Here is a 13,866-nt window from a genome sequence, read left to right as displayed (position 1 = left end):
ATGTGTCGGGTCCAGAGGAATTTTGCCATTCCAGGTCCTGGCACAGCTGGAAGCCTGGTCAATCCCCACCTTTCTGTCCCAATTGACTACTGTTCCCATTGCACCATAACCAGATGGTGCCCAAGCCCACCTGGATCCTCTGGGCATTCTGAGAGCTTAGATCCGAAGTTCATTCAGTGATCTGAATGAGCCTGGGAGAAAGCCATGCCTCTCTGCAAACAATCCACCTGCCCCTACCTACTTCTCTTGGGAAGAAGTGGGGATACGACTGTGCCACCAGAAGGACCTGACATATTTCCAAGGGTGGACTCAAGAACCTTCCCCCCTCCACCACAGGGCGTGATACATATACTGGAGAGAGGAAGGACTCTGTGACCGTGCCGTGGAGACCTGGCAGGGGAGACCATAGACATTCTGAGACATTGCCCTCTCAAGCATTCAGCAGTCACATCCTCTCTTGAGGCGGCAGCTGGGAGCAGACCTAGGTTCAGGTCCAAAGCAGTACCATCTGTGTCCCAGTCAAGATCTTATTTTTCCCCTTAAAACAACTTTCTGTGTGCTTCATCGATGCACTCTTTTCTTCTCAGGAAAAAAAAAAAAATCACACAAAGTTTCTCATACTCTTCTGGGAGCCAAAGCTTGAAGGCAAAATCATTTGGCTGGGGAGAAAGTTGTGTCCCTCCTGAAGGGGTATGTGGGACCTGCCGTACCTGGGAAGCTGCCGAAGTGCGGCCTATGAGAGGCCTTGGCTGTAGCCGTTAGCATCCAGGATACCCAGAGAGGCATTCCAGGCTCTTAAGTTGGTGGTCCCTGGCCAAGTTGAGACCTCAAGATGACTGTGCCAGGATGACTTTCTGGTGACTTTTTGGGCTCTGCCCCTTAATCTTGGTGGGGAGGATTTTCTCTGCAAGTACGAGGGCTGTCGTGGTTTTCACCCCTGCTTCTATTTTATTTTTTTAATTTTTTTTACCTCTCAGCCCAGCCTGGTGAACAGATAGCCCTGTAATTGACACCAGTGTCCCGGCCTTTCTCCATACTTGTGAGCCAGTGTACTCCTTGTACATCTTAAAGAGGAGGCCAGGGACTTGATGACCATCAGGATAATGGCATATTCAGGAGCCACTGGCCACCCTACCTTGCCTTTCATTTTCGCTAAGTACAAAACTTTGAAGCCATCCCACACTCCTCCCTACTCCCTCTTTATTTCTCCATCCCTGGATTTGTCCCAGCCTCAGGGCCCTGAAATGGAAGCAGATGAAGCTCAGGGCTCCCCGCCCCTACAGGCCCAGAGCCTCAGCAGGTTTTGAGGTTGGAAAGGGCTACCGGGAAGATAGGGCCTTTCACTGGCCTCTGCCTGCAGCTGACACCAATTGATTGATTGATTTCCTAATTGTCTGCTTAATCCTATACAAGAGGGTGGGTTTATTATTTAAGCAAGTCAACTCAAAAACAGCAAAACAATGCAGCTTCCCAAGAACCAGCAGCAGCTGAGGAATAGAACAAAAAAGAAAAGAAAAAAAAAATTGGGCAAGGGGATGGAAGAAAATCTTCCACTTTGCAAGGATTTTGTTTAATGAGACACCAGCCTGGGACATCTAACCAGTGATCAACCGTTGGTGGCAGAAAGCCCCAGGGGTTGTTTTCCAGACTTCAGCCCAGGATGACGGTAGGAATCTCAGCACCCTTCACTTTATAAGAGAAAACCAAAGGGAGAGAAATATTTTCCCCTGGAGTTTTATTTCCTGGATAGAGCAGAGTTTAAGAAACACAGAGCAAGCTGTGGCCTTGCCCGCCGTTTCTTCGTGCTATGTGTATGTGTGTCTACCTGTTTGCTCCAGAAAACCTCAGACTTCCTTTCGTCCAAGAGAGGCACACATCCTTAACATTGACCTCCAGAAAAAAAAAAAAAAGAGAGAGAGAGAGAGCCTAAGCTTTCCCTAGCAAATTTGGGATTTTCTGTTCCCGTCTTCCTCCCTTTCATGCTTGAACAAAATTATTTCCTGTGATCCTGTGGCCATAGGTTCTGGTAAAGCTTGAAGGGACTTTCTTCTCCCCATAGGAACCTCTGCATGTGGGTATAAGAATTTGTGTGTGTGTCACTGTGCATGCAAATCCATAGCTGATCCCAGAAGTAGAAGGGAAAAGAAAATCCATGCTACACTGCAAATCATGCTGTGAGCTGGAAGAACATTTGCAGGGTGAGGTTGGCCAACCCTGGAAAAAAGAAAGGAGATCATCATGGTCACCTGTGGTCATCAAGGCAAACCCAGAAGGAACCCTGTCCTGAGCCCCAAAGACATTGATATTCTCTCCCACCATCTACCTCAGGATGCTGCAATAGCTGACGGTCATGGCATAGTCCTAGGCGATCATCCCTTGGCCCTGGGGCTTGATTGAATATCCGCAGGACTAACTGACCCCCATACACACACCACAACTGCACACTTAGAGCTATTCAGCAGCTTCCCCTGGAAAAGCTCTGGGCCTGCATGGAGGAGACTCAGTCCCTCAGTGACCACCCATGGCCAGGCTGTCACCCTCCCAGGGACTTTCTCTAGCTCCAGAAAGGAGACCTCCCATTAGAGGAGATAGAGAGGAGTTGGGTTATCTGGCTCAGCTGTTCCCCCTAAGCTCAGCCAAGAGGAGCTACCTATGGCCTTGAACTTTGAGACGGAGGCCAGAGGCAGCTGAAAGAGCTGGCCTGTCCCCTGCCTGTCACGTTTGAAGGCCCTAGAATTAGTGTTTGACCAGTCATTCAGGGCTCCCCCTTGCTACCTCTGAGGACTCTGTGTGGGAGGACTGCCCTCTATTGGTCCCTGAAATGGGATGTGGCAGCAGTTACTAGAGCCACCTTGAAGTTGAGCATGGGTCCCCAAAATCAGCTTCAAGGCAGCCACTCCCTGGGGTGTGCCAGCTAAAGCAGAGGCAACTTTAGCCTCCAAAGGAAGCAATCCTGCTTCACGGGCACATACTCTACACACTTCTTCCCGTTCCCACCTACCACCTGCCCGTGCGCACAGCCATGCTCTTCACACCCACTCCCATCATTCTTTCTTGTGGCCAGTTGGCAGGTCCTAACAGTTTGCTCATTCACACACATGCTCACACACCCTGGTCACACCCACACCACTTTGACCATTCAAGATCAGCTTTCCGGTCTTTGTCGTTGAACTTTTGGGAGTCACCGAATACCTGGTACGTGTGATATTTAATCAAGCACACAACCATTCTGTGTAGGATTTCACCAGATCCTCTCCTGTCGGGATTTCTAAGCACTTACCCCACAAACCACTTTCCAAACACATCCCTGCCCATCATTGTCCCAGCTCCTCCCAGATCTCTTCCTGCTCCTTTCAGATAATTTAAGTTAGGCTGTGTGTTTGTATGTATGTGTGATCTTATTTTTTAAACACACACCCCCACACGTACATATGCGTGTATATATACAAACACACGCAGCAATTAGATCTATCCATTCCGCCATGGTGCTTCTTGTGCAGTAAAACCTCCACCATGCACATGCCCCTACATCGCCATGTGATGGTCCCAGCATGATCTAATCACGGGCTCCTGATCTCTCTCATACACACACACAGGCACCCAGGTACACACTTGTGCATGGTATCACTTCCAGCTCCCTGGTGTTTCTCCAAGGGTATAACCTAACTCCTGCTTCCCAGCTCCCCGCAGGGCATCTGAGTGGGCTCTCCTCAGACAACCTAAGTACCAGAAGAGATTTGCTCCAACCCTCACCTCTCACCTCCCACCCACCCACACACCAGTGGACAATTCTCCCACCAAGCCTGACCAGGGTGGGTCTGGGTATTATTAGGCTGCAGAGACAGCACGGAGGCATATGGTCTCGTACACAAGAAATAATGTTCATGTTAAATCAGACCTCATGCATAATGCATGGTGCCTGATCTCACATTATTTTGGGTGTTCGTCAAAATCAGTGTTCTTTCTTGTGAGGGCTCCTGAAAAGAAGGGAAAAAGCCATTTGCTAATTACACCCACAGCCTGGACTCAGGGAGCTAGGGGTGCCCCCGGGAGCCTCCCTCTGCCCCACTTCACCCACCAGTGGGTCCCGTCCTTCTATTCCACTCTGTCTTCCAGCACGGAAGGAGGGGTTGCCTCGGGTTTGTAGCAAGCGTAAGGCCCCGTGTTATTTTTATTTCTTTTCTCTCGGCTCTCTGTCCCCGGAGGGTTCTGGGGAATAGCAGTGGCTCCGTCGCTCTCACACCCGATTCATTTGCCGTTTTATGAACTCCCCGTTGATTCATCGCCTCCCTAAGTCAATGATTCACTCCTGATGGCTTTTCAGAAATCCTTCTTCAAAGGCTCCAGATTATTCAGCTTTGAACAGAAGCAAGAGCCGGAGCAGACCTGGACCCCCGCACTGCTACTGCTTCCGTGGCCTGGAATGGAATATTGTCACCACCCTTGGACTTTCCCCCAGGGCTGGGCCAGCCTGGGGAGCACAGAGTGCTCTCTCCATACAGAAACTGCTAGAGCTAACCCAAGTGGTTTGTGCACACACCCATCCCATGGCAAGGCCCCTCCAGCCCCTTTGGGTCATCTGCCATCTCCCATTGTTACCAAAGTCCCTCAGGAAGCTCTCTGTGCCCTTGGGGGAGACAGAAAGCAGGAGTGATGGAACACAGGGGATGTGCAGTCAGACAGATCCAAGGGACTAGTCCTGGCTCCACCTTTTACCAAGTGTGTGGGTGACTTTCGGCCAGCTACTTACATTTCTGTGCCTCAGTTTCCTGGTATGGTGACAATGGCAGTCCCCTTATGGTAGAGTTATTTTGAGAATTAAGTGGGATATTGTACACAGAGCATTTAGCATAAAGGATGAATGAATGAAAGCTATTTTATTGTGAGGCCTGAGCAGGGTATTGTGCAGAAACAAGAAAATAGGGAAGAACACCAGATTAGAATGATCCTTTACGGTGGACCTCACTCTGTCCAGGGCTCTCTGACATAATCCTTACCCAGCGCTTACTTTGCATTTTATTTTCACTATGTCATGCTACATATTCTTATTTTATTGATGAGGAGACTGGTGTCCACAGAGTGTAAGTGATCTGGCCAAGGAAGCAAGACCAGTTCCTTATAGCAGCTGGGATAAAAATCTACTTTTATCTGATTCTTGGGTCCATGGTTTTGTTTTTTTGTTTTTGTTTGTTTGGGGGAGGGCGTACTTGTTTGATTTGGTTCGGTACTAGGAATTGAACCCAGGGATGCTTTACCACTGAATTATTATATCCCAGTTCTTTTTATTTATTTAATTTTTTTTTTTTTGAGACAGGATTTCAGTCAGTTGCTTAGAGTCTTGCTAAATGGCTGAGGCTGAATTTAAACTTCTGATCCTCCTGCCTCAGCGCCTCCAGAGTTCCTGGGATTACAGGCACTTGCCACCATGCCCTGCTCCATGTTCTCTTGATACCCCTTACCACAGTGTCATTCAATGCTTGGGTATTTTCCAGAAGTGGACTACATTCAGGTCTCAGTGAAACTGAGTGGAACTCAGGACTGGGCCAGGGAGAGAATCTGGAACCACAGGTGCTGGAGGTAATTGACTAGGGTCTAACCCTCTCTCCCACTACCCACAATCAGGTAAATCCCATGATGCTCAAGGAAACTGAGTAATTCGCCTAGGATCATCAGGAAAGTCAGGAAGCCTTCCTAATTTGTCCATTCCAAGCCTCCACACACTGAGCAGTCTCACCCAGCAGCTTAGATATGACCCTGGCACCCATCCAGATGTTCACCTTGGCTGCACCACCTATTAACCACGGGTCTGTTTAAGCTCTCCATCCCTCAGTTTCCTCATCTGTGAACAATAGCACCTGCCTCGGAGGATTGCTATGAGGATGAGATGAGAGATGATATATGTAAACACTTAGAAAAGAGCCTGGCACATTGTGAGTGCACATTAAATGTTAGTCATAAAAAATAATTTTATACGTGTAATATATATTATATTATTGCTGAGCCAAAGCAGTGGCAGAAAAAATAATGCCTAGTACTTTCCCTGCTCCCGCCTAAAATTGTTTCTCTTCATTCTCAAAACTACTCTGGAAAGAAAATCTCAAGATCTCTATCCCCAGTCTGCAGATGAGGAAATGAGGTCCGAGGATAGTAAAGGCCTTGCCCAAGAAAACCCTGGGAAGTAGTGACAGGTGCAGCCTCTACCTGTTCCCACCTATGCTTGTTTGTGACAATCCCATGTCCCCAAGAATGTGCACTGAGCCTCTTTTACATACAAAGGCACCATGCTGGGCTCTGTGGAGGCAGCACCCAGGCACCCAGAGAAACAGAGAAGGCCTTACAGAAGGTAGCGCCATGAAGCTGGGTTGTGAAGAATGAGTGGGGGCTCCTGGGTCAGGGCCTGATCCCAAGGAGTCGAGTCACTCAGCTCCAGCGCCCTCAGACCCCACTCATTTCCCCTTCCTGAACCTTCCTGCCCTTCCTGCCTTGATCAGGACCCTTTCCCCAGTAGCTCCTGCCACACACATGACTATAGCACAGAAGATTCAACTCAGGGTCACGGCCCTTCAACGCTGTGGAGCTACATACCGTATGACTAAGTCCAACTGTAGGTGCCTTCAGGTCCCCATTCTGGATTCTACTGCAACCTGCGCAGAGGTTAACCATCAAACCATGCCATGGATCAGCCCAGCCTTGGGCACCTGAGTTCAGGACTCACTCCACAATTCATCCCAAATTGAGTCATTTGTCTTCCCTAGATCTCAAAATAGAGGCTTTCCCTAACTCATTCATCTACGCATCCATCTTATACCTATCCACTCATTCATTCATCAACCCACCCACCCCTCCATGCCACCACCCATTCATCCATCTGCCCACCCATCCACTCATCCATTCATCTATCCACCCTTCAGCCATCTATTCAAGTACCCAATTATCCATCTACCATCCACTCATTCAGTCATTCAGTTTCAGAGTCGGTCCCTAAGTTAAGCACACAGATAAGTGAAATCAGTCCCTCTGTCCTCAAAACACTCCTAGATTAGTCTCATTCCCTCCCTGCTTCTTGGTCATGTAAGGTAGGTATGTGAGTGCCCACGTGCAAAAGTGTTTGGAAGAAAACAATGAAGTCTATTGTAGTGTCTGTGAATCTCGTGGGTCGGAGTGCTAGAAACCCCCATGCCCCAATCGTTTTTTTCAGGCCCCCAGAGAAGGTCTAAGTCCATATGGCCTCTCATGACCTTAGGACTCTCCTCATTGCTTATTGCAGGGATGCTATGTGTCGACTTAAACTAGAAAGATTTTAAAGGAAGTAGGGGAGAGAAAGGATCTCACAAATATAACTTCTGCCATGACTGGAGAACACCCCTAGAACTCTATTGTTTTCCTCCTCTCCTCCTCCTCCTCCTCCTCCTCCTCCTTCTTCGTATTGAACTCAGGGGCACTCGACCACTGAGCCACATCCCCAGCCCAATTTTGTATTTTATTCAGAGACAGGGTCTCACTGAGTTGCTTGGCACCTTGTCATTGCTGAGGCTGGCCTTGAACTTGAGATCCTCCTGCCTCAGCCTCCCAAACCACTGGGAATACAGGCGTGGGCCACTGCAACTAGCTAGGACTCTACTTTCTATCAGAAACAACAGCAGCAGCACAGCACTAGGGAGATACAAAGCAATAATCTGGTCCCAGACCTGTCAATACCTGGATGTGTGACTTACAGCATCCCTGCCATTGCCCTGATCTCAATTTCCCCACCAATGCCATGTGAAGGGTGGTCTTGGGGTCTTCCCAGTTTTGAAGTTCTTGTTAGCCTTCCAGCCTGGGTGGGCCTGCTCCTCTGACAATAGGGCCTCTCTGACCAGCCCACACACCAGGAAGGGTAAGAGATGACGTGGTTGGCGTTCAGGGCCCCGAGTCCTCTAGCTATTCAACACCCCCTCCCCTGACACAAACAACCCTCAGTCGCCTCCCCCTCCCACCTCCCAGAATCTGGGCACAGCTGGGGCCTGCTATGCCCTGGTCACCCCATGAATCACCCCTCTATGATCCCCAGGGGAGTGGTCTAGGGAGCATCCTACGCCCCATGAGGGGTGAGGGCCAGAATGGCAGCCCTCAAGCAGGCAGTGTCCACAGAAACAATGGGGGCCTGTGGCAACCAGCCGGAATGCAACCATTGTCCTGCCCTGGCCCCCAACCCCAAGGCCTCAGGTCCCCAGGCCAGGCAGGCTGGCATGGGTTGGTGCGTCAGGCACGCGTGTGCCAGGGCCAGGGACACATGACCTGCAGCTTCCCCTCCCTGGGTAGGCAGGAGGGTAGGCTGATGGACCAGACCCCACCTCCACACCCAGCCTGGCAAAGATCCCATCCATAGGATGGGGAGATCAGGATGGGATCCCAGGAAGCTAAGCCAGCCTCTAAACCCCCATCCCCGGGGTACTTGGAACAGACTCTCAGAGAAGGGGGCTCGCAGCTCTGAGACCCAAGCTATACATCACAGTGGGGAGGGGACCACATTAGAATAATGCAGGATTAGAGTGGGGTTGCTATAGCGACGTATTAGGGCAATACATCTAGGGAGCCCCAGCCCCTTGGTGATGTATGGCTCTGCTCAGCTGTGGGGAGCAGGGGGAGGGGACCTGTCCCATCCCTCTGAGAGAGCAGACACCAAACAGTCTCTTCATTGGAAGAGAACATCTGCCTTAGACTCCAAAAATAGGCATCTCAGAATCCTGTCAAGACTGGAGGAAATGCCCTGCCAACCTCTACCATCCTACTGTGGTCCATGTTCAAAGAAGTCAAACTCCCTGAAGCTGTTCATCCAGGAGAAGTCCTGAGAGCACATGGAGGGGTACCTGTGTTTGCTATTCTCACTCAAGAGTTCTCCCCATGCTGATGTCTGGGAATCCCACCCCCAAACTAAAGTCTAGGAATTTCCTTTCCTCCACATACTCTCAGGGACATGACAGAATGTGCAGGGGGTCCTACTGGAAAAATGGGATAGGGCTCCCAGCAAAAGAAGATTCATCAATAAAACTTCACATAGGGGTGGGGGGAAGAAAAAAAATTCACAAAGCTGGACTCAGTGGTGCAGCTGAGTAATCCCAACAACTCGAGAGGCTGAGACAGGAAGAATGAAAGTTTGAGGCCAGCCTCTGCAACTTGGTGAGATCCTGTCTCAAAAGAAAATTTTAAAAAGGGCTGGAGGGCTGGGGCTATAGCTCATGGCAGAGTGCTTGCCTAGCATGTGTGAGGCACTGGGTTCGATCCCCAGCACCACATAAAAATAAATAAAGGCATGCTGTCCATCTGCAACTACAAAAAAAAAAAAAATTTAAAGGGGGGGATGGAGATGTAGTTAACATGTGCAAAGCCCTGGGTACCACAAAAAAGGGAAAAAATAAATAAAGCCTTCACATGATATTTGCAATGATATGTGAAGAAGGCAGATTGTGGATTTCCTTCCAAATTGCCACATCAAGTCTTTTGTACTATCTTGTCCATATTCAAGGTCCTGTACCTCAACCCCCCAGGGACTTTAGGCTAAGTGTCTTGATGAGGGAGGAGGAAGAAAGACAGGTAAAGTGGGAGCTGGATGCATGGTGCACACCTGTAACCCCAACAATTTGAGAAGCTGAGGCAGGAGGATTGCAAGTTTGAGGTCATCCTCATCTACTTAGTGAGTCCCTGTCTCAAAATAAAAAATAAAAAGGACTGGGCTTGCAGCTCCGTGGTAAAGCGCCCCAGGTTCAATCCCCAGTACTAAAAAATAAAAATAATTTTATTTAAAATATAGGTATATCCATGATGATATCCCTACCTCTCTGTGTACCCTTGTCTATGTGTAATTCTGCACATGTGTGCACATGCTCACACATGAGCACCTTGCTTCCCCACTAAATGGTCATTTTTAATTAATTCATAGATTATGATAATTATACAACCACCATCACCCCACCCCAAAGCTTTCCTTTTTCCTTTTGAAAGTGACAGTCTAGGACTGGGGATGTAGTTCAGTGACAGAGTGCTTGTCTGGCACACACCAGACCCTGGGTTTGATCTGCAGCACAGGAGAAATAAGACATAGAATACGGCTCGGGTTGTGGGAGAGCACTCACCTGGCATGTGCCAGGCCCTGGGTTCAATCCTCAGCACCATATAAAAATTTTTTAAAAAGAAACTGGTGCTTCAGCTCCATCACTTTGAAAGTCACAGAGCTGGCTGCAGCCCAGGCATCTAAGATGCTGACCACAGAAGTCACCCAAGGAGGACACAGGTCAAAGGACAAGGCAGCGCAGAGGGCGTTGCCCCCCACATGAGCACATGCACGTGGAGACATACACTTGGCTTCATCCATGGTGTCGTCCCCACGACGGAAGTAACTAAGTCTTCATCCCTGATTGAGAGGAACCCGGGAGAGGGATTTCTTCTCTCTTTCATCCTCTGCCTGACTCGCTTCTCACATTCACACGGACACGCAAAATCACACACCAATACGCACAATCACACACCAATACGCACACCCTCACACCAATATGCACTCTCTCACACATGGCAGAGCAAAGAGAAAGGGAAAGGAAAGACCAAAAGGAGAAGGTAGGCAGAAGAGAGAGTGTGAGCGCCCAGAGGGCAGTTCCTGGGGTGGGGTGGCAGGGTGCCCGGACACTGAGTGGGCAGGAGACTTCATGGCTTCCTCTCTTCCCTCGCCAGCCACCAAAGGTCAGCTCAGGCGGCTCAGCCACGTGCAGTCCACCCACAGCCCTGGTCAGGTCATGTGAGACCAGGACCAAAGACTCATCAACACCCCATTGTCTTTCAGAGTCCAGCCTTGTGCTGCACCCAGTGAGCCCCTCCAGCCCAGGGCTAGTTCATGACCCTCCAGAACTTTGGTCACCTCCTCTGGGCCAGTCCCTCAGCCCTCACTTTGAGGACAAACTGAGTGATACTCACTTGGATCCCAATCCTCTTTGGGACTTTACATACCCTTCTGAGAAATGGGAAGCTATGACCTTCTCTTGGCTCTGAGAAGACCTGGGAGGGAAGGGGAGTAGGAGAGGAAGGATCCTCTTTTTTATGGTCTCCAAGAGGTACATATGCCACCACGCCATCCCCTCCCTACCCATTCCCCAGATGCTCTGGGAGGAAAGAGGGTGCAGCAGAGAAGGCCCAAGTGTAACCCTGAAGGTCATCTTGCACGTCAGCACTGGGAGGGGCCCCAGAGTCCCTTGGGCCCTGGCTCCCAGCCTGGACAGCAACACAGGCCCCATTGACTCCTGGGCACACTCTTTCCCAAGATGCTCAAAAAGCTGTGGGTTTGTGGTCCTACCCACAGGCCCCTGAGATCCACAGGATCCACCCAGGGAAGGAGGCCAAGGCTGGATGACTGGACACACATCAAAGGGGCTGGCAGGAGGATGTTACACAAGAGTCTCCCAGATTTGGGCCAAAGACCCTCATGGCCAACCTCTAGCCCCTGGAATGGAATGAAATGGGGACCAGCTAGGACAGGTTCTACTTCTATCTTGCAGAAATAAGGACGTCTCCTTGCCCCAGCCCTGCCTCCAGGACCTGGGGCAAAGCCACCCTGGCCCACCCTCTGTCTCCTACAAGGGAGTCAGGTGGGGAGAGGCGGCTGTCTGGGGGAGGGGGATTGGAGGAAAGCCTGGGCTGAGAAGCTCCAGCCCCTCTGGGGGCTCCAGAAAGGGGAGGGCTGCCCCAGCAGGATGACAGAGAGATGATTAAACCCACAGAGAAGATTGATAAGGGAGCTAAACAGCTGCAACTCTGCAAGGTGGGCTGGGGACAAATCTCATCTTGTCCTGGCGATGCTCAAAGCACTGGGGGGGCTGGGCCAGCCTGACTGAGCTCATGACCTACACAGGCTCCAGAGCAAGAACGGGAGCCACCGAGGGCTGCTCCCCACTGCTCCCCCCAAGGCCTCTGAGGGTGGCTTCCAGAGCCCAGCCCCCACTCCTGCCACCCCAGATACTCCTCCCGCTTGCCACCTGGGCAGCACACCCCTTCTCACTGATGTCCCTTCACCCACAGCCTCTCTGCCTCAGCTCTCACTCTCGTTATTATTAGATGTGATTTACAGCGGAAGCGCTGAGTCAGACAAACCAAGATTCCCCAGACAGAGGCAGTGGGAGCCGAGAGGAGTCCAGGGGAGCTGGTCCTCTGTGGGCAGGGTCCTCTGGAGGGACCCAGGAGATGGAGGTGCAGGACCCTGGCTCCGGGGATGAGTGGGGACTTGTCTCTGCTGTGTCTTCAATCACCCAGGCTCAGGATCCTCACCTGGGACTCTTGGACAATCGGTCCCCTCTTCTGACTTCCCCCCAACCCCCTTCAGCCTCACTCTTTCCAGCCTCTAATGGTTCTTCGGCAAGTTTGAGAGAACGGCCCAGGGATCCTGAGGCCTGGAAATGAGGTGGTTCTGCTGGGCCCTGCTTCCTCAGACCAGGAAGACTCATGGCTCTGAAGGTGCCCCTGGCTCCCAGAGATGGAGAGAGGCAGAAAACGTGGGTTGCTGGGGTCCCAGCCCCCACTCTACAGAGACACAGACCCTGGGTCCATGTAGGGTCCAAAGGCCCAAGAACGTGTGGAAAGCACACACCTCTGCTTCCACCTTGTGCGGAAGAGTGCGGTGGGCAGGTCTGTCTCTGCTCCCTGGGTCTCTGACTCCCTGGCAGAGAGGAACTGGGCATTGTTGCCAAAAATAAACGTTCCCTCTCCCGCTCCCTGGCTCCCGGCTCCCGCTCATTAGGATGCGTGGCGTTTGGCTGCGGTCCCACACCTTGCAGCTCATTATAAATATGCAGTCGCTGCTGGCGCTACCCCAATCATCTCTGCAATCAGAGCTTTTAATTAGGTTAATTAAATTGTATCAAATCTCGCAGGGACGCAGTTCACTGATGCTGATGAGGCAGCCAAAACAGACCCCAGCTCCTTGGCTAATGAAGGCCGCTGCCTGCTTGAGCAGCGAGGGGCAGGAGCGCATAATAAACGGGCGTCCTCTGGGAGGAGCTGCTGCCCAGGCCCTGAGCCCTGGGGACCTGGCGGGGGGTCTGCATCAAGCAGGCCAGGTTCCAGCTGCAGTGGAGTCTCCCACCCCAGGGACCTTCTCCTTCACTTGAGAACTAACCAGGGCAGCAGCAGGAGCCCAGGCAGGTGGGCAGTGTCAGGCCTCTGAGCACCTGCCACCCCTCCACAGCAAACTTGAATGTGTCCCAGAGAAGAGATCCACTGGCTCCATCTGGGGTCTGCTCTTTCCTTCTCCCCCAGAATGGCCCAACAAGGCCAGGGTTCCCTCTCTTACACATACACACACACACACATGCGCACACGCGCAGCAGTGCCACTGCCCCTCTGGTCTTATTAGCCAGAAAGGCCAGGCCGAGACCGGAGAGCCCATCCAGCCACTACTGGCCTAGTCTCCATCTGCCATGGAAGCCATCTGCCCCTGGCAGGGGGTGGTGTATAATGCTACCAGTAACAGGAGGGGTGCCACCCCCCAACCTCCATGTGCCAGATGGACCCTGTATTTTTCCACCTACCATTCCACCTAAAGAGCCCTTTTTTAGAGAGGGACACTTGTCCCCAACCTCCTGGGATCAAATTAACTAGGGAAGGGAGATAAATGATCCCTTTCTATCCTGGCCCCTCCCACTTTGAGCTGACTGCCCCTCACCCTGGCAATCCGGCACTGGGCACTGAAGACCCCAGGGTAGAGTCTCTGCAAAGGTCCTCCCCTGCCTGCAGTAAAGCAGGAAGGCAGGTGTTGCCACCTCCAAAGGGGCTGTCCCTAACACCTCTCAGCTTGGCTGTCGCCCCTCCTCTTAACCCCTCTGTCTCTGGTCTGTTTCTGAGCAGCTG

The sequence above is a fragment of the Ictidomys tridecemlineatus genome, chromosome 11, assembly GCF_052094955.1.
Source record: "Ictidomys tridecemlineatus isolate mIctTri1 chromosome 11, mIctTri1.hap1, whole genome shotgun sequence".
In the NCBI taxonomy this organism is placed as follows: Eukaryota; Metazoa; Chordata; class Mammalia; order Rodentia; family Sciuridae; genus Ictidomys; species Ictidomys tridecemlineatus.
The sequence above is the reverse complement of the archived record's forward strand: the minus strand, read 5'-3'. Positions refer to the sequence as shown.